General features: G+C 39.4%; 1 protein-coding gene across 1 annotated transcript in view; it reads right to left on the bottom strand.

Annotated features, from left to right (window-relative positions):
* Positions 1-235: 235 nt before the first annotated feature.
* Positions 236-24,807, bottom strand: part of LOC109278064 (translation initiation factor IF-2-like) — a 48,447-nt gene continuing 23,875 nt past the window's right edge. The window contains exons 3-4 of the mRNA XM_019468088.2: positions 3,742-3,816; positions 236-1,614 (exon numbers count right to left, since the gene is read on the bottom strand). The gene's annotated coding sequence lies outside the window, so the exon portion shown is untranslated. The remainder of the gene's footprint in view (positions 1,615-3,741; positions 3,817-24,807) is intronic.

Raw genomic sequence — 24,807 nt, 5'->3', positions numbered from 1 at the left:
TCATCATTGTTAGGCTGGGTGCCTTGACACTTGATCACTTTCAGGACTTCCTTATTTCCTACCCTTACACTCTGAATTCATGATGTCCAGCCACCCCAGCCTTCTCTATGTTCTTTGTTCTCATTCCTACCTCAGGACCTTTGTACCAGTGCTTTTCCTCTGCCTGCACTTTATTCTCCCTCATCACTTTGTCAATATGATCTCAAATTAAATATTACCTCTTCTGAAAAGTTTCCCCTGCTGGGGCGCCTGGGTGGCTCAGTCGGTTGAGCATCTGACTTTAGCTCAGGTCATGATCTCACAGTCCACCCTGCATCAGGCTCTGTGCTGACAGCTCAGAGCCTGGAGCCTGCCTCCTATTCTGTGTCTCCCTCTCTCTCTGCCCCTCCCCCACTTGCACTCTGTCTCTCTCTTTCTCTCTCTCTCTCAAAAATAAACATTGAAAAAAATTTTAAAAAGTTTTTCCTGCTACCCTGTCTAACGTTGTACCTTGCCCAACACCCTAGATTCTTTCTATCAAATAAACTTTTCTTTTCACAAAGGTAATATCACTATTTATTATGATTATGATTTTGCTTATTGTTGTTTGTTAATTATCTATCTTCCCCTCCAGGATGTAAGTCCCATAAAGAGCAAGGTCTTCTACATCTTGTTTATTGCTTAAATCTACCAGGGCCCCAGCAGGAAGCAGATGAGTAGCTGGAGAAAGTTTAATAAGAGACCATTTACCAAGGGACTACTGCATGACTTCTGTCGCACAGGGGCAGTGCAGCACTCAGGGCCTGAGTCACTTCTCGGCCTAAAGGGCACTGGAGCCCAGAGAATGAGAGGCTGTTGGAGAGGACCAACAACAAGAGAGAGGACCTATAGTGGAAGGGTACTGCTGGCCCATGGTCTCTCTTTAGAAGGGAGCCTGGAAAATACATGCCTTAACTCCCTCCCTCCAACCATCCCTTAAACTGCCTGCTGACCCTTTCTGGAACTGAACCCTAAAGGGAGCCAGCAGTCCCCACAGATCAGCCTCTGGGGGTAAAGAGCAGACTGGAGAAGGCTGGAGTCCAGATCTGCAGGGGCAAACAGAAGACATCTATCAGGTGACCAAATCTCAGTGCTGAGAACAGGGTCTGACAGAATAGGCACAATAAACATGTGCACAATCAATAAATAGCATAATGACTAGGAATTCAAAGCTGAAATGTCTTTGGTTTCAGAAAAAGCAAGTTGTACTTTCTCTAACAATAGCCTTTAGCCAGGAGCAGACTAAAGAGATCTGCCCCTCAGGAAGACACGAAGAAGCCAGGGACAGATGTTTGGCTGTGCAGTGCATTAAAGAAATAATGGAAGCCTATCTGAGATAGTGGATTGTGTGACATCACAACCAGCGGTAAAAGTATATACATTAGGGAGTAGAATGGACAGTTCATTAATACTTTACAGTACAAGAGGCTTTGCAGTTCACAAAGAGCTCCACAGATGCTGCCTCATTCAAGCCTTGAAGTCTTCTGGCAGACAGCAAAGTATGTCCTCGTTTTATAGATGAGGACAATCCACTTAGCCAAGTTCAGTATCTTGTCCAAGGTCATACAGCTGGCCAGAACACAGCTGGCCAGAACTCTGTATTAGAGAGAACACAGAGAAGGAAAAATAAACCTTTTGGGTAACAACAACAACAACAAAAAGATCCTTTAAAAGATACGAGTGATGAGGCTGAGGGAACTTGAGAAAAGACCCAATCTGATCAAAAATCATATAGTTATTAATTGTTACCCTACTTAATTGCAGAAACCACCCACTTTTGCGGAAGTCTTTAAACCAAGTATATTAGTCTGTGAGGCAAAAATGGTATAAAACATACAACATGAAAGAAAAAAAAATCAAGAATCTGGATAATTTGTCTGAATAACCCAAAGCTTAGAGATGGCATTTAAATGATCATATTGCCTCTAAAACTATCCCTCTCCTTCCTGCAGCCTAAATCTTGGCTGAGAAAGAGAAGGTAAGGTACAAGAAATTCATTTTAAGTGACAGCAATCCCCATGAAATAGTGGCGAAACAGGGCTTTTACTTCTCTGATATTAAATCTTCCTAGATAGTGGAATTCTGAACTAGTAGAGGCCAAACGATGAAACAAAAATTCATTTTTAACTATCTGTATTTATTTACCAGGCAACAGATTTAATCTTTTTCCATGGTAGTTTACCACCAAGTCGGAATGTTATTTTGCATGTGCTGATCGTAAAGGAAGGAAGAATATTCTTACTGGGAATAAAAGTCGTTAGCCTTTACAGATGACTTTAGCACCTTCTCCCGCTTCTTTGCAGATGGAAGGAAGCCCAGCAAGGGTTCTAGAAAACCTGAACAAGAAAGGAAACGGGAGGGTTGGGGGGGCGGGTGGTATGGTATTCCTGGAGATTTTGAAAGTACAGGCAATATGCCATGTTCTCAGCCACAACAGTTAAAACATGATCTTCAAAGTAGCCTCAATCAGTCCCAGACTTCTTGCATTAGACTTCCAATGCTAGATTCCAATTTTAGTTCACCAGGCTTGTGGGTTTATGAGAGACACTCAAATGTTGAGCCATCAGTAAAAGGCATTTATGTAGTTTATACTGAACAATAATGAAAAAAATCTCCTCAAAATAGCTTTGTTAAGACACTCTTTTTAAAAATCTGCAAGTAAATCTTTCAGGACATTGTTTAAAATCTACTTTTGAAAGGACCCATTAAAAGCATTTCCCCGTGAGCAACGCAGCCACTGACCTGCATTATTCAATGTGCTGTACTGCAATTAATCTGAAATCCTTGCTCCCTTGCTCCCCATGTAAACGGAACAGCAGTGGAATAAAACAACTGGAAAATGAAGGCTCTCACTTTATTATTCACAAGCTGCACTCCATAGTTGTTATTCATAGATTAGTTTCTTCTGAGACCAAAAACAATTAAGTGCACAGAAACCTAATTCTGCACAGTATGCGACAGAATTAAATAATCTACCCTGGAAATGAGTAAAACTCTAGTACTGGCCTATCTGCTCACTGTCTTTACAATACAGACTGAATCTTTGTACTTCAGGCCCCCAAGCCACTAAACGAGAATGACTTGATTTACCACAGTGTTCTATACCTCAAGCAGGACTTGAAGACTGAACTACGGGCCCAAGAAATTGATGTGTGCCTTCCAAGTGCCGGTACTAGAAAGGTTGCTGTCCTGTCCTGGCGTGCATCTAACACGCCACAACACATATGACAGGTCTAGGAATAGCTTTGAATCTGAGCAGGATTTGAGATTAAATGCCTCTGCCAATTACCAGTTGTGTGATTTTAAAAACTTACTTATTTCTGGAGCTAGACAGTATTATGCTAAGTGAAATAAATCAGTTAGAGAAAGACAAATGCCATATGATTTCACGCATATGTGGAATTTAACAAATGAGCACAGGAATAAAAAAGAGGCAAACCATAAAACAGGCTCTTTTTTTTTTCTTTTTTCTTGTTTTTTTTTTTTTCATAAAACAGATTCTTAACTATAGAGAACAAAACTGAGGGTTGCTGGAGAGGAGGTGGGCAGGGGATGGGCTAAATGGGTAATGGGTAATAAGGAGGGCATTTGTTGGGATGAGAACTGGGTTCCTATGCAAGACATGAATCACTAGGTTCTACTCCTGAAACTAATATTACACTGTATGCTAACTGGAATTTAAATAAAACCTTGAAACTACAAAAAAAAAACCAAACAACTTACTTATTAATCATCCTTCGACCTCAATTTCTTCATCTGTAAAAAGAGGATGATAATGCTGCACAGCTCACTGGGTAACTGAGAGGACAGAATGAGAGAATGTGTGTAAAATTTGTAGTTCAGAGCCTAGCACATAGTAGGTCCTTTAGAGTACATGAGCTGGATATTGCTCCCACCATACTCAGGGGTAAGCCAAGCTCACTGCTCCTCTTGCGTGATTTCTCTATGACTACAAACAACCCTATCCTGCTGCTCAGAATGCTCTATTCTCTCTCCTCCACTCACTGCTTGCTCTTCCCCAATGATTTCCTCCAAGAGTTTTCAGGTAAAGGGGCATAGGTGCCTTCCTCTATCCCTGTGCATCCTTGGGGTTCCTACTAAAAGACTAGGAACAGGGGTGTGTCTGGGCGGTTCAGTCGGTTAAACTTCCGACTTGGCTCAGGTCATGATCTCAAGGTTTGTGAGTTCGAGCCCTGTGTCAGGCTTTGTGCTGACAGCTCAGAGCCTGGAAGCTGCTTCAGATTCTGTGTCTCCTTCTGTCTCTGCCCCTGCCCCACTCATGCTCTGTCTCTCTCACACACAAAAATGAAAATAAACATTAAAAAGAAAAAAAAGAGTAGGAACAAAGGAATAAACAAGTGAGCCCTAGGCGAGAAAATGGAAGGAAGCCTGAAGCTTCAGTGAAAATCGAGCCCACCACGTGGAGTAGAACACCATGCTTCTCACTTCCTGAACTTTTCCCTGATCACACCCTTCCTTTGCAATTCAAAATGTCCCAAAGCAGTGCTTTGCCACTACAGTTGCTTATGTATCTATTTGATGTTAGTTCTCATATTTTCATTCGTTTTTTGCCTCTCATTAAACTGAAAATTTTTAAGCCTGTGTGCACTATTCAAACCAACTATGCCCTAAAATAATTTACATGCTTCTGTTCTGTTTTGCCAAAGAAAGTCTCACTTCCTCTACCAGGATGATCGTCAACTCTTGACTGTTATTGCTTAAGTCACCCAGATGCTGGCCTCCCATCTTTCAAGGGTCCCCTTCCTCCAGAATGTCACCCGAGTCAGGTCTCCCTGCACCTTCTACCACCAAGACCGTATTCAGCCTCACACCAGCCACCGTCCTCCCCTCCCCCCCCCCACACCTCCTTTCTTCTCCAAGCACTACTGATCCAAGGCAGGAGGAGGAGCCAGACCAGTTCTGAGAGTTCAGGAGTGAAGATACCACAGAAGGTACACCAACTTCAAATTGAGAGTGGACATTGGAGTTCCCAAAATGTATCCACCATTCTCCATCTCTGCAGGGAATTCCTCACTGGCTTGCTCCTTTGTAGGGTCTCTAAAATCACCAGTCTCTGATGGCCTGTCTGCGCCTCACCACTGCCCTTCTGTTTACGTACATACCTTCCTATTCCTGCTGGGTTGTCACTCAGAACAGTGGCAATTTACTGCCTTCTGCCCCCTTTCACCAAAGCCCCACGCCTACGTTTGTAGATCCAAAGAATTATTAATGGGCCTTGCTAAACAAAGATACATCTACTTTATTGAAGCATTTTCCAACTTTGTTGAGATAGAATGACATACAACATTGTGTAAGTTTAAGGTGTACAGAAGATTTGACACATGTAGATACTGTGAGGTGATCGACAGTAGAACTAGATAACAGCTCCATCACCTGACACAATTATCATTATTTGTGTGTGTGGTTAGTACATTTAATATTTATTCTGTCAGGAACTTTCAAGGGTATAATACAGTATTATTAACTATAATCACCATGATGTATATTCGATCCTCAGAACTTTTCCATCTTATAACTGGAAGTTCATACCCTTTGACTAACATCTTCCCATTTCTCCACTGCCCCCCAGTGCCTGGCAACCACCATTCTACTCTCTGTTTCTATTAGTTTGGTTTTTTAGATTTCAAATGTAAGTGAGATCATACAATATTTGTCTTTCTCTGACTTTTTATTTCACTTAGCATGTCCTTGAGGTCCATGTAAGGTGTCATGAATGGCAAGATTTCCCTTTTTCTTATGGCTGAATAATATTCCTATAGGGTGTGTGTGTGTGTCTCTCTCTCTCTCTCTCTCTCTCTGTGTGTGTGTGTGTGTGTGTGTGTGTGTGTGTGTGTGTGTACTACATCTCCTTTATGTATTCATCCATCAGTGGACACTTCGGTTGTTCCCATGTCTTGGCTATTGTGAATAATGCTTCAATGAACATCAGTGTGCAGATATATCTTTAACATCCTCATTTCATTTCCTTTGCATATATACCCAGAAGTGGAATTTCTGGATCATAAGATAGTTCTGTTTTTAATTTCTTGAGAACCTCCATATTTTCCACAATGGCTGTAACAACATTCCCAGCAACAGTACACAAGTGTTCCCTTTTATCCACATCCTCAAGAATACCTGTGATCTCTTGTCTGTTTGATGATAGCCATTCTAACAGGTGTAAGATGATATGTAGTTGGAATTTTTGATTTGCATTTCCTGATGATTAATGATGTTGACCATCTTTACATGTACCTGTTGAACATTTTTATGTCTTCTTTATAGGAATGTCTATTCAGGTCCTCTGTCCATTTTTTAATTGGGTTGTTTGAGTTTTCTGCTACTGAGTCATATTAATTCCTTATATTTTTTAGATATTAACTCTCAGATGTAGAGGCTTGCAAATATTTTCTCCCATTCCATAGATTATATTTTCATTTTGTTGATTATTTCTTTTGCTGTGCAGAGGCTTTATAGTTTCACATAGTCCCATTTATTTGTTTTTGCTTTTGTTGTTTGCATTTTGTGTCAAATCCAAAAAATCATTGCCAAGACCCATGTCAAGGAAATTATCCCCTGCATTTTCTTCTAGAGTTTTCCAGTTTTGGGGTCTTACCCTTAAGTCTTTAATCCATTCTGAGGGATTTTTGTATATAGTGTAAGATAAAGGTCCAGTTTCATTCTTTTGCATGTGGAAGTCTAGTTTTTCCAACACCATTTACTGAAGAGACTATCTTTTCCCCATTGTACATTTTTGGTGCCTTTGTTGAAATTAGTTAACTATATATGTATGGGTTTATTTCTGGATTACCTATTTTGTTCCATTAATCTATGTGTCAATGCCAGAATGTTTTAATTACTATTGCTTTGTAATACAGTTTGAAATCAGAAATTGTGATGCTTCCAGCTTTGTTCTTTCCCAGGATTGCTTTGGATATTCAGAGTCTTTTCTGGTTCCATCCAAGTTTTAGGATTGATTTTTCTCATTTCTGTGAAAAATGCCATTGGAATTTTTATAGGGATTGCATTGAAATTACAGATGGCTTTGGGGGTGCCTGGGTGGCTCAGTTGGTTAAGTGTCCAACTTTGGCTCAGGTCATGATCTCAGGGTTCGTAAGTTTAGTCCCTGCATCAGGCTCTGTGCTGACAGCTCAGAGCCTGAAGCCTGTTGTATATTCTGTGTCTCCCTCTCTCTCTGCAACCTCCCTCCCTGCCTGTGCTCTGTCTTCTCTCTCTCTCACAAAAATAAATAAACATTAAAAAAAATTTAAGAAATTACAGATGGCTTTGGATAATATGTGCATTTTAATAATATTAATGCTTTCAATTCATGAACATGGGATATCTTTCCATTTATTTGTATCTTCTTCATTACTTTCATTAAAGTCATTGATTTCAGTGTACAGAAGTTCACCTCCTTGATTAGATTCATTCCTACATATTTTATTGTTTTTGAGGCTAACAATAGGATTGTTCTCTTTGTTTCTTTTTCAGATATTTCATTGTTAGTGTATAGAAACAAAACTGGTTTCTACATGTTGATTTTTTATCCTGTAACTTTACTGAATTTGTTGATTAGTTCTAACAGTTTTTGGTAGAGTCATTAAGATTCTTTCCCTCTTATCCTCTCCAACACATCCAATCTCAGATTGTTTGCTCCAGCAGTATGCTGTAACTTCTCCACTAGACTCCTGGACTTTCACAAAAGCTTTCTCATCTGTGGATGACTGACTAAGATGGTTTTCTCCAGGGACTCTCAGACTGCAGCTGCGAGGGGCTGGAGCTGGTTCATGGGTCATTTTGGAGTCCACAACTGGGACTGAGGTCTCTTTGCCTATTATAGTTGGGTAAGACTTCTCCTAGGTTCCTTGGTATGAGGTGCTGGTGACAGAACCAAAGCTAAACAGAGCTGTAGGTGAGTCCTCAGGAGTACAGAGGTGCTTCTAGGTCTATAGCTAAGACTAAAGTCAGTGAGTCAACTGCCTGGGTATAGACTTATCCTCACAAAACAGCTCTCCTCATTCTTGGACTGCACCAGGGTTTCACCATCTCCCACCTGGATCCCACAGCTCTCTTCAAAGGTACTTTTGTCTGTGGATGGATGCCAAACTGTTGAGGAGATACTAGTGAAAGATGTCTTATTTAGCCATCTTGCTGATATCACTGTCCAAGGGGCATCTTCTTTGAATTTGCACACTAATCATTCAAATATCCAACAGAATATTTGAAATTTCACCATTTTCTTTACTTACTTAAAGTTACATTTTTAGGTTTCCCATTCTCCTCTCCTCCCAACCAGGAGATTTCCTGGTTTTGATTTCCACTTCTTCCCTTGCTTCCAGACCTGCTCGTATGCATTATTTTTTTTTTTTTCAGAGTACATTCAGTGATCTTTCCAAAACACAGTTTTGGCTACACATCACTGCTGTGCTTTGGGACACGGTCTGATTCTCTCCCAAGGTTTTATCCTTGAGAGGCTGTACGGTGTAGTGGTCAGAGCACACTCTGTAAACAGACTGTTTAAGCTCCTCTTCCACCCTTACTAGCATGACTGGTCACTAGTGTGACTTTGGGTAAGTTGCTACATCTTACTATATTTCTCTTCTATGTGGTGGAGACAATGATATTCCTTACCTTTGAGCATTTATACAGATTAAGTGAATTGTTATGCATAAAGCCTAGCTCAACTAGGCACTAGAGAAGTATTTGCTAGTGTTATTGCTGGATCTTCCCTTCCTGAACTATCCTCTGTTTACTTCATCCTCACCTTTTGCCATTTTCCCTTGCACTTTGTGCTAAATTTGAGGTGACTCTGAATGCACCAAGATTTACCTCCCCCATGACCTGGGTTGCCTAGGTTGTTCTCTCTGTAACAAAGAGAGAGAGAAAGAGAGAGAGAGAAGGAGGAAGAAAGAAAGAAAGAAAGAAAGAAAGAAAGAAAAAGAAAAAAGAAAAAATCTCTTTTTTTCCCTCCTTTTTCACTTCACCAGGACCCTAATCATTTTTTTCAGGTCACAACTTCCAAATTACATCTCAAAAAGAGACTTCCCAGACCCTCCAAGACCAGCACCCCTTCTATGTGTTTATGTGACACCATGTTCTCAACATGACTAATGCTATTACTTGTAAGTGACTTCTTTACTTGTCTGTATTTATCTTAGTCATACCACACTGCAAATCTTTGAAAGCAGGAAGCATTTCTTGTTCACCATTCTATTCCTAGACTGCCAGGCATACTGGTAGCATCTGATAAATGCTCCATAAATGCTTCTTCAATAAATGTTGAAAGCAAAAGGATTAAACAAAATAAAGGCAAATTTTACCATTTATACAAATTTTTAACATTGAGCACAAAGGTTCAGAAATCCCTAATGGTTCAACTCTTAATATTTTAAATTGAAACATCTTCAGAATGGGTTTTTATGATCTTCACTATTCCTGAACATGGTGTCAACTTGGTACATGGAATGAAGAAAGAAATTTTCACAGATGAGCAAAAAATTCTGTACTTCCTTCAGCTGTGTGCATGCTGTCTAAGGCAGACCAGGCTGAACTATCCCTTCCAGCCAGGGTTTGAAATAGAGCAGATAAAGCAAAAATTATGTTTCTCTTCTAGAGCTTTAGAACATTATGCCTTATGCCATTTGGAAATTTGCAATGCTTTTTGATGATGCCAAGGATGGTGGTGATGAAAATCATGACAACAATGTTTAGTCCAGTGAGGGTCCCAGATGTTCCCACTGGTATTATGGATTGAGATTTGACAGGAAGATGGAAAAGGAAAGGCAAGGATCTCATCCACTCCTACTTCTCAAGAGCTTTATAATATTTATTATCTCTTTTATTTTGGGTTGATCTTCCCATTCAAAGCATTTTTAATTCTCTGCTATTAGGAAGGAAGGAAGGAAGGACGGAAGGAAGGAAGGAAGGAAGGAAGAAAGAAAGAAAGAAAGAAAGAAAGAAAGAAAGAAAGAAAGAAAGAAAGAGACTGTAACTTTGACATTCCATTTTCCTCTCCTTCATAGCAAAACTTCTCAAATAAAACATCTATAGGTCATTACCTCTCAGTCACTCTTCAGCTATCTCTGGTATGACTTTGATTCCATCTCTCTACCATGTCAACTAACCTAGTGGGCATTTTCCATTCTCCTGTTATTTGGTCTCTCAGTAGAATTTTTTGTGTCCACTTAACTGAGCCATGGTGTGGCCAGATATTTAGTCAAACATTATTTTGGGTGTATCTGTTGGGGTGTTTTTGGAGGAGATTAACATTTAAATCAGTAGACTGAGTAAAGCAGATTGCCCTCCCTAATGTGAATGGGCATCACACAATTAGTTGAAGGCTTGAATAGAACAAAAAAGGCTGACCCCATTCCCTGAACAAGAAAGAATTCCTCTGCCTGGTTGTCTCTAAATGGGAACACTGGCTTTTTCCTGCCTTCAAGTTCTAACTGAAACATTAGCATTTCCTGGGTCTGGAGAGTGCCAGCTTTTGGGTTGGAAGTATACTCATGGCTCTCCTGGGTCTCCAGCTTGCATCCTTCAGGCCTTGGACTTGTCAGCCACCATAGTTACATGAGCCAATTCCTTATAATAAATGTTTTCATATAAAGATGAATTTTAAACATAATTCGTTCTTTTTCTCTGGAGAACCTCAACTAATTCAGCTACCGTTCTATTCTCCCATCTCCATTTCCTTACCTATTCTCTTTAACACATCCAATCTGGCTTCCATCATGCTAAGATCATCTAAGACCCTCATGTAGCTAAATCCAATGGACATTTGCAGTGTTACTTCTCCTGGCCTTTTAGCATATTTGACAACTGATTACTTACTTCTTTTTGAAAATATTTGTTCTGCATCCTCTGTGACACCACTCTTAGTTTTTCTCTGACTTTCAACTCTTCCTCTGTCTCTTTTACAAGCTCACTTTCCTTTTTCTGGCCATTGAATAGTAGAGTTCTTCTAGACTCATCCAGCCCCTCTTCTTGCTACACACTCTCTAGGCAATTTCATCCATGATTCTTTGTGCTTCATTGATGACCAAGTTTTTATCTCCTGCTATCTCTTTGACATTCTAGTTTCATGAACCCAACTACCTCCTTATATTTAACACTTCAAGTCTAAAAAGGAGCTCTGTTCCCCCATCCCCATCCTTCCCATATTCTTTATTTCAGTGAAGGGTGGTACCATCTGTTGCATTCCAAGAAACCTGAAGGCTTCCTTGACAATCTCCTTCTGCCATCTACCATATTTGTTCCATTGCCAAATTTTCTCAAGTTTACCTCCTAAATATCTATTAATTCCACTTACTTTTTTGCCTTGCCTCTACTTTGATCCAAAACATTATCTTCCCATCCAGTGCTAAAAGGGCATCTCCTAGCCAAATTCTTACCAATGCTTCTTTCCAATCCATTCTTCAGACTTTCGCAAGATTGACACACACACCCCCACTCCCCACCCCCCCCCACCCCCACCCCCACACAAGCTTGAAGCCTTTTAATCATTTCCCTATTGCTCTTGGGAGAAAGATCAAAACCATTCACAGATCCAAAAAAGCTTTGTGCGATCTGTCCATCACCTACATTTCATCTCACCTGTATTCTCCTGCTCTCCAATGCTCCTGCCACAGTCATCTTTCAGTTCCTTATGGGGGTCATATTCCCTCCTGTGACAGTATTTGCACACCCTATTCCCTCCTCCTGAAGTGCTCTTCCTCCTGAAATGTCACTTCCTTAGGAAACCTTCTCTCACTTTCTATATTAAGATGGGTCAGTGTTATACTCTGCCATATATTCTCCCTTTTTTTCCTTACAATTATCACATTTGCCCTTGTGATCAGTTAATTGACACTCATTTCCACAAGAATCTAAGTACCTTGAGGGCAGACACCCCATCTACCTTACTCATCAAGGTAAACTCAGCCCTTATGTTAAAAAAAACACTCAGTAAACATTAGTTGACTTTTGAATGAAAAATGAGTCTCTTTACATCGTCTCCCCTCTGGTATTGAGAAGAAAAAGATCCTGGCATATCTCTTTCTCCACTGCTATGACTAAAGGAAACAAATTAAATATTTACTTTTTGGCTGTAACACTTCATTTTTATAATACATGGACTCTCCATAAAGTTACATTGTTACTTGTCTAAAAAGATCTGAGGAGACCTTCTCCTATTTTCCAGCATAAGATAGAGCCATGCGTAACAGAGAAGATACAGTGTGTTAAATAGTAGCCAGGAAATGGGCTTCTAGTCTGAGCACTAGATGTTATTAAGGGTAGTTTAGGGAGACAGTAAGACTGCCTATAGTCAAATCCTGGATCTGCCACTTAAAGCTGTGTGATCATAGCAAGTTACGTAACTCCTCCAGGCATCAGGTTCCTCATAAAAAAGAATTAAAAATAGAATCTACTGGGTGGCTCAGTCGGTTAAGCACCTGACTCCGGATTTCAGCTCAGGTCATGATCTCATGGTCGGTGAGCCTGCGCCCCAGGTCGGGCTTCACTCTGACAGCACAGAGCCTGCTGGGGATTCTCTCTCTCTCCCTCTCTCTTGGTCTCTTCCCCTGCTCTCTATAAATTAATAAATTAATAAATAAATAAATAAATAAATAATTTAATTAATTAATTTAAAAAGATCTACTTCATCAGGTGGTTGTGATGACTGAAAAATTAATATATAATTAATATAGGTAAAACATGTAGGACAGGCCAAACATACAGGGGTAGTGATTATTATTTAACAGTTTCAGATCAATGCTCTGCTCCAGCACTATGTTAAGCACTACATGTGTATTAGTTCTGATGTATTTATTCTACCAGTAAGATGAGTGGACCAAAATGAATTTTTTCAAAAACCTTTTGAATTCTGCCATTTCAGGGATTTTAGGCAAACTAACTCTGCCACAGATATAAATCACACTTTGCTATAGCCTCTCTGCTATATCTACTAATAATTCTGCTTGCTTGTGCTTGTACTGAATATTTCTCAAAGCACTCCCCAGATACTATCTCATTTGGTGCTCATACTCTTTAAGAAGAAATCTAACAGAAAGACCATGGAGTCCAGTAGCAAAAGCCAGGGCTAACAGAGCAACTACGGGCTCTGTGTTATTTACTGGAGTTTTTATTTGGGAAAGCCCCCTAAGTGCTATGATTCTGTCTCTTCACTTGCAAAGTACAACAATTAGGCTTTGTTTCCTCTGGATCTCTCCCTCTCTTTCTCTCTCTCTCTCTCTCTCTCCATAGATAGATGATATAGAGACACACAGAGAGAGAGAGAGAGAGAGAGAGAGAGACATGGATATAGATATAGATATACATATAGAGATCAGTCTTAAACCAAATATTCTCCATTTCTTTAAATCATCATTTAAGGACTGTCCCCTTCAGAAGACTGCTTCCCAAGCAATACCACCAATTCCTAATCAACAGAACAAGAATTTATCTGCTCCCATACAGATCTATTGTAGGTCATTTCTTGGGTACTGTTGTGGATTTCAAGCCCAAATGATTCTTGTTCTCTGAGTCTGTAAAACTAATACTGAGGTCCCCACTTTTATTTGAAAAGATCAGTGGCTAACAACAGCATTATGCACAACATTCTGAACACAAGCCCTTGAGAAAGAAAAAGCCTGCATTGAAATTTTAAGATTTACCACAAGAGGGCAGGGCTGATTCAATCCTGGACAACTCTCCTTTCCCCGCGCCCCCCCCCCTTCTTTGTTTCCCTTCATTTCGTTCTTCTTCTTCTTCTTCTTTTTTTAATGTGATAAAAGGGATACGCATATGCAGTGATAATGAGAATATAACTTGGTAAAAACTTTTCCCAAAAATAGCATGGTGCCTTTCCTGACAATCATAAAAATGCTCATATACTTCAACCATAGTTCATTTTATTGAAATGTGTCCATAAAGGATGAGTCCTAAAGAAATAAAAAGTCCTTGTAACATTATCTTTTTAAAATGGAAAATATCTAAATATATAACATTGTAGGATTTAAATAAATAAATAAATAAATAAATCAAACTAGTGGAATCTACTCTAATTCTTTTACATGAATATTTAGAAAATTGGGCAGCAGAGTATTAAAATACTTACAGAAAGTTAAAAAGTAAAGAATATTAAATTTAATTTATCCTAGACTGTATGCATGTAGAAGGTATGAAAGAAAAAATCACAAGTGCATATATTCAGTGGGGCCAGAATGAAGTGTAGAAAAATGAAAAAGATTCTTTTTTTCTAGCACAGTAGAAGAGGTAATTTCTTATTTGCAATATTATTGTTACAGTGTTATATATACCATGCATTTTAATGCCTTTACCTATAACAGAATCAGTGATGAATATTCCACCTTTTTAGGGCTTTATTCAAGACATTTTCACCTGAATCACCAAGTATGGCACTGCTTGTTTCTACCCAATCTCCATTCTTCCCTCCATTTCTATTAACCAAACCCACAGTTTGGTCACAAAGAACCCTGTTAAATATGCTCATCTCCGCTGAAACTTTGCAACCAGAAAAACCATGTATTCCAGTTCTGGAAAGAGAGATGTAAGCAGAGGTCACTGGTTGAAGCTTCCAGGAAAGCTCTTTATAAAATGACAGCCTCAGCTGGCATACAGACTTTGTCTTTGTCCTTTGCCCATTGCCCCTCCCATGTTCTAGCTTAGGATGCAGATGCCATGCCTGGAGGCAAAGCAGCCATTTTGCAGCCATGAGGATAAGAGAGATGCAAAGGATGGCAGAGCAGGAAGACAGAGGAAGCCCGGTCTCCAGTGGTGTCATGGAGCTGTCATGCCAGATCCATACAACACCCTCTGGATTTGTTCCTGTGTAGGCAAACTGAACCCACTTGGCAAAGTCATTACAGTCAAGTGTGCTATGTTGCAGCCAAACAAAATCATAATTAATACACCATGAAAGGAAGCAATAGAAATACGAAGTTATCCTAGTAACATGAAGAGAGCCACAATCAGCTTCAAGGGCAGCAATGGGCATGTGGGAAAGACCGGAAGATGAATTCTTGAAGACATCCCTCAAGGAGCTTTGTGAGAAAGTATAATTGCCAGAAGAACTCATCTACAGCATAGTATGAACTCTGGCTGCAGAGTTTAAAACTTTTGAGATCTCAGAGGAGCTCTCTGACTCAAATCTGGCTAGCTTTGTACCAATCTTCCCATTTTTGGTACAGTGGAAAGAGTATGCCACTTTTAAAAATCCACCCCTGTGTATTGTTACACAAACACTCAAGCTACACGTAAAGTAATGCCTGTCATAGCACTGTCTTAATAACAGAAAAAGCACCATTTAAAATGTGTCCAATAAGGGAGTGAGTACATTATGGGATTATATATCCACATCTTGGGATACTATACAACTTTTTCTAAGTTCATCTGTAAACACTTCTAAAGTTCACTGTTAATTTTAAAAAGCAAGTAGTCAAGGGGTGCTTGGGTGGCTCAGTTGGTTAAGCTTCTGACTCTTGATTTCAGCTCAGGTCATGATCTCATAGTCATGAGATCAAGCCCCACGTCAGGCTCTGCACTTTGGGTTCTCTCTCTCTCTCTCTCTCTCTCTCTCTGTCCCTCCCCTGCTTGAGCTTACATGAGAGCACGTTTTCTCTCAAAATAAATTTAAAAAATTCTTAAAAAAAGAACAAGTAGTCAAAATATGATCCCATGTATCGAAAATAAAAACAAATATATTAGATACTCATGTAAAAATATATAAACAGAGGGCTGGAAGGATGCACCCCAAATTATTCACCTTTCAGTGGTTACCTCTAAGGAAGGAATGTCCTATCCGCCTTTGCATTGTTTGAATATGTACAAGTATGAGTTGTGTGATTTAAATATTCTGCAAAGATGTTTCGTCACTCCCTTCAAGCGAATTTGTTTTGGCAGAGTGTTTTCACCACAGTATGTTAAACAGATTGTTAATAAGAAATATTATAAATATTTTTATATAAAATGTATGGTTTTGAACATAGTATTTTTTGAGAAGGGAAAAGCATATTTACACCTAAAAGGTGAGTAATGTGAAAAGTTGTTTGAATTTAAATAAAAGCCAGTGGACCAATACTCCTTGCAGCTGTGGTCCTCAGGCCCACAGTAAAAATTCTAGCACAGGGGCGCCTGGGTGGCTCAGTCAGCTAAACATCCGACTCATGGTTTTGGCTCAGGTCATGATCTCATGGTTCCTGGGATGGAGCCCCGCGTCAGGCTCTGTGCTGACATGGGGAGCCGGCTTGGGGTTCTCTCTTTCCTTCTCTCTCTGCCCCTCTCCCACACTTGTTGTCTATCTCTCTCTCTCTCTCTCTCTCTCTCTCTCTCTCTCTGTCTCAAAATAAATAAATAAACTTCAAAAAGAAAATTCTACCATGGCGGCTGGGCTGGGCTTCTGCCTCTCCACATCTGTAAAGGAGGAACTGGATTAGGTTTCATGCAGACTACAACACACAGAATGGGAAGTGACTCCAGCTTCCCAGGCAGAAGGAAATCCTGCTGGCAGAGGCCCCTGACACACCAGCTTAGAGTCAGCAGCAGCCAAAGTAATGAGATACTGACCCATCCCCATGAGGAGTGTGCCCCTCTCAGCCTGCTCTCCTCAACACCTCACTGCCTGCTTCCATAATGAAGGAAATAAATGCAAGTGTTGAGCTAACCTAGAGTGTGGGCCTGTGTCATCAGTGATTTCTCCTGGTACAGCCTGCTCTTTGAATTCTGAACGTGGGGCTTTTACGTTTAAACTTGACTCAGAATAAAGCAACAATGCAAGTGTCTTGGGTTATTACTCATTATTTAAGGATAGAGGGAGAGAAGAAGGGACAGAGAGACAGACTCTGAGATCAAATAGATGCAAATTCAAATCCAGACCCCGCTGCTTAAAGCCTGTGTGTACTTGGGCAAGTGAACTTAATCCCTTTGTTTCCAAATCTGCAAAGTGTGGTATGGTGAGCTGAAAAAATGCCCCCCCCACACACACACACACAAAGAGATATCTGTGTCCTGGGGTGACTGGGTGGCTCAGTCAGTTAAGCGTCCAGTTCTTGGTTTCAGCTCAAGTCATGATCTCAGAGTTCATGAGTTGGAGCCCCACTGTCAGTGCAGAGACTGCTTGGGATCTTCTCTCTTCCTCTCTCTCTGCCCCTCCCCTCTCACCCCTCTCTGAAAAAAATTAATACATTAACTTAAAAAACAAAAAGAGAGCAAGAGATCTGTGTCCTAATCCCTGGAGCTATAATCTTTACCTTGTATGGTAAAGTCTTTGCAGATCTGATTAAGATAAGGGTTTTGAGATAGGGAGATTACCCAGGTGGACCCTAAATGCAATCACATATGTCCTTACAAGAGGGAAGCAGAGGGAGATTTGACACAGAGGAGGAAGAGGCTTTGTGACCACAGAAGAAGTGCTTGGAGTGATGCAGTCACAAGTCAAGGAATGCCAGCAGCCACCAGGAGCTGGAAAAGGGAAGGAATGGATTCTCCCGTAGAGCCTCTGGAAGGAGTGTTGCTAGCTCTACTCACGCTTAACTTGCACCCAGTGATACTGACTTTGTAAATCGTGTGTTACAGAAGCTATAGGGAACTACTACAGTGGAAACATAACAGCTATCTTATAGAGTGGCTATGAGAATTCATGATTATCTGCACAAAGTTTACAGCACAGTGACAGTCACATAATAATCAACAAATGGTATTATTATTGTTGTCGATATTATTATGTAAATAAATTTGAAAATCAATAATTTCAGTTGGGCAACTTGCCCACTCCCTGCCTAACCCTACGTATACTCAGACTGTATCTGGAAAACTATAAACCAACTGTAGCATAATCTGCAAAGGGAGGCCAGATCTGTAAGAAGCACAGAACATTGTCCTGGTCATTCATTCATTCTTCCACCCAACATTTATTGAAGACCTACACTATTGCAAGCATAAGACCAGGCTCTGAAATACAATATGAATAAGATACAATTCCTTTCTTCAAGAAGCTTGTAGTCCATGAGGATAGCAGCTACAGACATTGTAACATCATGCGTTAAGCATTCTAATAGAAGGAATCCCAAGGGGTTGTGGACCTCCCAACTCTCCCCAGAACTCCCAAGATGTGCACGTGGCATTCTGAAGAATAAAAGGAGTTCACTGGAGAGAATCTGTATAAATCATGAAGGCAGGGAAATCGTTTGGGAAAGACAATCAATGGGCAAATGCCAGCACTGCACATGCAGCAGCAGAGGAAGAGGGAGGGGTAAACAGGAGCTGCTGGTCCTCAGTTTTTAGTGACCTCGGTCATCTGATTCTGCCCCTCCTCCTGCTGCTTAATCTGATAGATTTATCACACACACATACACACACACAAAACCCAGTTTACCTTACGCTTGTTTCATTCTACATACATTGAGCCGGGAGTCCCTCTTTTCTGCTTTAACCAGCAATGTGAACCCATGCATTCTGAGTCACCCAGAAATTGGGTGAAAATTTTTGGTTTGCTGATATCCCTATTCCAGGTCTCTGTATTTGTGAGACTGCCTCACCCTTTGTACGTTCTACCATGATGTCAATGTTTTTTTAGGAGAGATGAACCCATGTGTTCAATTTAGCAGCTGAGTCATAAGCCAAGCTTGGACTGATCCTGTGGGCAGCTGGGTCCACTGAGGTATATTAATAAGGGTAACTAGATATGTGTCTCTGGTTTAATGTGAAGAAAAAGTTAAGAGCAAGAGACAGGGGGAGACATGCTAATTACTCTCAAAGGACTGACATGCATTTAGTCATTGATTCGGTAAATATTAGTTGAGAGCTACTGAAGGCCAGGATAGATGCTTGGTGTTTTCATACAGAAAATGAAAGAGACTTCTTGCTCACTGGGAGCCAGAGCTCTGTGTCTACGGCGATCAGGTAAGCTTGCAGTGACGTTATGTGCAGGTATCCAGGAAGGAATCTAGAAGTGACATTTGAGTCTGGCCAGCAGGCAAGTAAACATAGTCCTGATGGTGATAAGATGATACTGATTTATTTCAAGTAGGGAAACAAGATGATCAAACTCCTTCAAGTGTCACTGCAAACACATTTTGGAGAATGATTTGAAGGTGGGGGTGAGGTGTGATTTGATGCTGTTTGAGAAACTCTTGGAGTAATCCGCCTGAGTGATAACTCAAGGCCTACATGATACTGGCCTATTTATTGTTCCAACAAGGGACAACATGTATGCAAGGTACTCACTACTGTGATGAGAACAAAGAGGCCATTCAGTAATGGTAGGAACTTACAAATTTTATTCTACTTGGTTCTCTTAACAATCATGCAAGGTGTTATTAAAAATGTGTTACGGTAGGGGTGCCTGGGTAGCTCAGTCGGTTGAGCATCTGACTTCGGCACAGGTCATGATCTCACGGTCTGTGAGTCTGAGCCCCACGTTGGGCTCTGTGCTGATAGCTTGGAGGCTGGAGCCTGCTTCAGATTCTGTGGCTCCCTCTCTCTGCCCCTCCCCCGTTCACACTCTGTCTCTCTCAAAAATAAATAAACATTAAAAAAAAAGTTTCTAAAAATGTGTTACGGTGAGGAAACTGAGACTCAGATGTTTAAGTGACTTATCTAAGGCTCACAACTAATAAGTGGCAGGGCTGGAAATCAGCTCCAAATGGGCCTGACTCCCCACATGGGGGGCGCTTTGAACCATCACCCTATATTGCTCTGTCTGAACAATTCTGGGATCCAGAAATCCACCTGGCAGAGATATGGAGAGTATTCAAACACATGAATAAGAACACCTCCAAAAGCTTCAATTCTGTGTTTCTGTTGTTCTCCAGAATATGGGCAAATCTAAAGAACATAAACTAATCTGGAGCACATCTGACAGCACGAAGCGTGAGAGGTGATGTGGGCACTGCAGGTTCCCCAGATTACTTGATTTCCATTCCCATTAACAGGCAGCCCCTACCACATTATTTAGGATAATTAACTGTGAGTCTCAGAGGAATATTTCCATTCCCTCTCTATTGCCTCTCTGATGGACATAAGGGTGAGTTTAGGAGAAATGACAAAATACCTCTATGAAAATGAATCCCTCAGTCTGAGCTCCAACTATAAATCCATCTTTGATTTTTTTTTCTCCTATCTTCCAACACCTTGCTAATGTCATTCTTTTAATATGATTTCTAAGGATAAAGAACTCTGGAGGAACTTGAATTAAGTGATTACCCCAAGGACCAGCAAACACAAGCTCATGATATTTACTTAAAATTCTCAATTCTGTGGATATGTCAAGGTCTTTATAAACAAAACTGACTTTTTCAGCGTTGGCAAATTAGCACCGTGTCCAGAATAATCATTTCCACAAGGGAAATGATGTGTCTTTATTTTCTATTCCTGTTCGTTGGTGAAAGGTGCCATTCCAAGTAATTTGCAAAATGAATTCTGAAACCTGTATGGAAATATGTCTAGGATATCTTGGTCATGAAGTAAAATATTCTCTGTGTCATGCATGGTGCAAGAGAACAGGATCTACAGAATCTATACTGAAGGGAAACTATAAACTTGTAAAGAAACTATCTTCTTCTTTGATGAATTTTGTTTTCAAGTGTATGACAAGACAACACTGGGGTGTTAACTACTCAGGTGGATTCATATCAGAGAACTTACATACAGCAAATTGATTAGGGAATAACAATGGACTTTGAATAGTGTGGCAAAAACTTTTCTTGATGGTGAAAAGAAGAAACTAATTTTAGATTTTTAATCTAATAAAAAGAGGTCTACCCTACAATTCCACTCCTAGGAATTATTCCAGAATAACTGAAGGTAAGGACGTGAATAGATATTTGTATACCCATGTTCACAGCAGCATTATCCATAATAGCTAAAAGATGGAAATGACCCAAGTGTCCATCAATGATGAATGAATTACAAAATGTGGTATATACACATAAAAGAATACTATTCACCCATAGAAATGAATGAAATTTGATATATGTTAACAACATAGATGGACCTTGAAAATATTAGGTTTAGTGAAATAAGCCAGACACAGAAAGACAAATATTGTACGATTCCACTTATATGGGATGTCTAGCTAGAACTGAAAAAATTCATAGAGACGGAAAGTAGAATAGAAATTAACAAGGTCTGGGGCGTGGGGAGGGAGTTTTGTTTAATGGGTACAGAGTTTTTATTAGGAAAGATGAAAGTGTGTTTGATATAGCTAGTAATGATAGTTACACAACATTGTGAATATATTTAATGACACTGAATGATGTACTTACAAATGGTTAAAGTGATAAATATTAAGTTGTATGTATTATATCATAATATGTTAAAAAAAGAAATTTGATCAATATCACCATCAAAAGATTTAGAGTCGGGGTCCCTGGGTGGCTCAGTTGGTTGAGTGTCCGACTTCAGCTCAGGTCACGATCTCACGGTCCGTGAGTTCGAGCCCCGCGTCGGGCTCTGGGCTGATGGCCCAGAGCCTGGAGCCTGCTTCCGATTCTGTGTCTCCCTCTCTCTGCTCCTCCCCCGTTCATGCTCTCTCTCTGTCTCAAAAATAAATAAACGTTAAAAAAAATTAAAAAAAAAAAAAAGATTTAGAGTCAAACAATGTGGAAAGAGTTGCTCTAGGACTCTAAATGACAACAAAATGAGGTATTACAGGAATAGTTTTCAAACTTTTTAAAATTAATGGACGCTTCAAGAATCTTCTGGAAGCTACGGAACTCCTCTCTAAGGAAAAAAACACACCGTTGTGTTGTGTATAATTTGGGGGACAGGGATGATGGCCCCCTGAAGTGCCCCCACTGGCCTCTGTGACAGAGCAGTCATGGGAGACTCAACAAGACCACTGAGGATGTCAGACAGCTTTCAGTGAAGGAAGGGAAGCCTCAACGGCATGTGATCTCCAAGTCCAGCTAGAAGTCTAGAAAAACTGAAATCGCAGATGGGATAACAGAACAAAAGGACACCATTATCAGTCCAATAGCTCATGGACTCATGAGTGCAATTTCAGCATTGTCTAAAATAAATGCCTTTATCACAACCTAAGATCACGAACGGTGAATAGTAATAAAATCAACACAAAGGATAAATAATTAAACAGTAACTTCATCTCATTAAAATATAGAATCATGTTAATAAGCTATTGCATTCATCTTTCAGGTCTTTTTTTTTTTAAGGAAAACTTAATAACATCCTTTCTGAATGAAAAGGTTTTTGTATCCGGTTGTAATTTGAAAAGGAACAACTAAAATTATACATTTCAGAGAAATAAACACCCTTTCATTACTGGTCACGAAGTTCTATTTTTATACTACCAGTTAAGGCTTACTATTCTCTCTGAAATTTCTAGTATCGGCAGCACTTTTATGCATTTAGTAAAAAACTGGTACTTTGAAATCCTGGGATGTGAAATGTAACAAATTTGAAAAGTTTTAAATAATAATTTTCTTTGTTTTCAGCTCTCAATTTATTAAACGTTCAGCTTTTATGTTGACTCATTTTCAACAAATCAAAGCATTTGAAACTAGACTACTGCTCCCGCATTTCTGATAAATGCACAAATCAGCAACTACAATGAAAAGAACAAAAGAGAATAATGTAAAGCAATGTGAATTGTATATTTAAACTTTTAAGATAAATAAGGCATCCCTTGGAGATTTTTGTGAGTATAGAGTGCCACAAAGTCAAATGACACATGTAATTAAGTCTAGCCTAGCAATAGTCCTTGACCATTCTCAAATCTAAATATAATTCTGTGTTTTATTCCAAGTTCACATTCATCCTACCATATAATCTAACAAACTCAGCCTGACAGAGTTTTCCACTACGACATCTGCCCCCTAAGGCACAACATCCCATTTTCATTGCCCTGCTGATCTCATTTCCTTTTATCTGTATTTAATACTTTCCCTCCTGAATTAAAACAAAGGCCAGAGGAAAGATGGGCTAAGAAACACTGTTAAGGGTTTCCACCACACTCTGTTTAGAATTCAGTTGAGGTATAGTCAACCAAGACTTACTCCATTTGCACAAGGTTAAGAGTAATGCTTTTTATTATGGTGATAACTAGAAAAAAATGTGATTATTTAAAAATTTGTCTAAACTCTTTTAAATTTATATCTTTTTGTAAGCCATAATTGTACCATGGTCTATAAATCTTTGGATAATTTGGTAAGTTGTACAATTAAGCAGTGTGCTCCAAAAGGTAACATGTGCATTGCCACTGATGCTCATTGATTTCACATGGGCAATTGTTAGATTTTTGTAGTAGTTATATTTTTATTTTTATGTTTTCTCATAGCTATCGCAAAAAGCACTGCATGTCCATTTACTGTAGAGATCAAACATTTCCTTTCTGAATAGTTTTATTTAAGTTAAGAATGGATATATGTGAAAGAAGGCTGTTAAGTAAATAAGACTACAGATACACTATTATAGCAAAAATGGGGAAAACAGTACAAGAGAGGAATATACATCATATGGTAGCATAAAGAAAGGAATAATCAACTGTGCTTGAGCCTGAAAGGATAAGTAGGAAATCCCTAAGAGGACAAGGAAAGAGGAAAGGCATTCCAGACAAAGGGGACTATGACATGAGCTCTACACGTGGCATATGTGAACATTGGTGGGTTCATGTGGTTGGTAGGGATGAGCGAGAGGCTGTGAGTCAGAAAGGCAGCAAGGTACCAGATCACGAAAGATCTGTTTTGCTGTACGAAAATCAATATGTACTTTAAAATCAGTGTAGACAATGGGAGGCCACCGAAGGATTTTAAGCAAGAAGTAACAGGCTGATTTGTGTTGTGAAAGATATCTCTGGAATAACCTGGAGCCCAGAGGAAGGCAAGAGGACCATGAAAGAGAGACTAATTAGACAATGTTGTGGGGGCATAAAGGAAAAGACCGGGAGACCACAGTCAAACTACATACTCCAGTCAGAAGATAAACAAGTCACAGGCATGGAAAGTACAGCAAAGGGAATATAGTTAGCAATATTGTACGGTGACAGATGGTTTAACGATTGTCATGATGAGCATAGTATAATGTATGTAACTGTCAAATCACTGTATTGTACACCTGAAACTAATACAACATATTTCAGCTCTACTTCTATTAAAAAACCTATGTGCAAAATATTTCTGGATGACAAAGATAACATAAATATCCTTAAGAGGCATGTGGCAGAGTAAAAGGAAAACCTTTTACCCCCATCCCAGAAAAGGTTCATATGCTTAACACATAAAAAGCTCCTCCAACTCAGTAGAAATATTTAAATTTTATTACGTTATCATGAACAAATCATGAAAACAGGTAATTGATGTAAAATATATGTTTTAATTCACATAAAAAAACAGAAAACTATAATATATGCATGAAAATGCTGGAAGTTATTGGTAATCATGAAAATATGACTTTAAGAGAATGAAGTATAGCATTTTGCCCATCAGATTGTTAAAAACTGATAGTATTTAGGATTGAAAGAGTGAACACTTTCATATAATGTTAGTGGAACAATAAATTGATGCAGGGAATATAACAACAATAGGTAAATGGTGTATCTTACTCAAAGTAATATAATTTATAGTCTTAAAACTGTATTCACAAAAGCTATGCAAAAAGAAGAAAAATGGGAATGTTAATATGTTCAGTGTCTAACCCAACCTACAGAGTATATATCACATCTAAGAAAAACACTATCTATTCACTTCCCTTCTTCACAAAATCATACATGAATTCAGCAACTGATATATATAATATCTGAGATATTTAAGAGAGGAAATTTATAGATTTTAG

This window comes from Panthera pardus, unplaced genomic scaffold, assembly GCF_024362965.1.
Source record: "Panthera pardus isolate Hobbes unplaced genomic scaffold, ASM2436296v1 HiC_scaffold_7, whole genome shotgun sequence".
Classification (NCBI taxonomy): domain Eukaryota; kingdom Metazoa; phylum Chordata; class Mammalia; order Carnivora; family Felidae; genus Panthera; species Panthera pardus.
The sequence above is the reverse complement of the archived record's forward strand: the minus strand, read 5'-3'. Positions and strand labels throughout refer to the sequence as shown.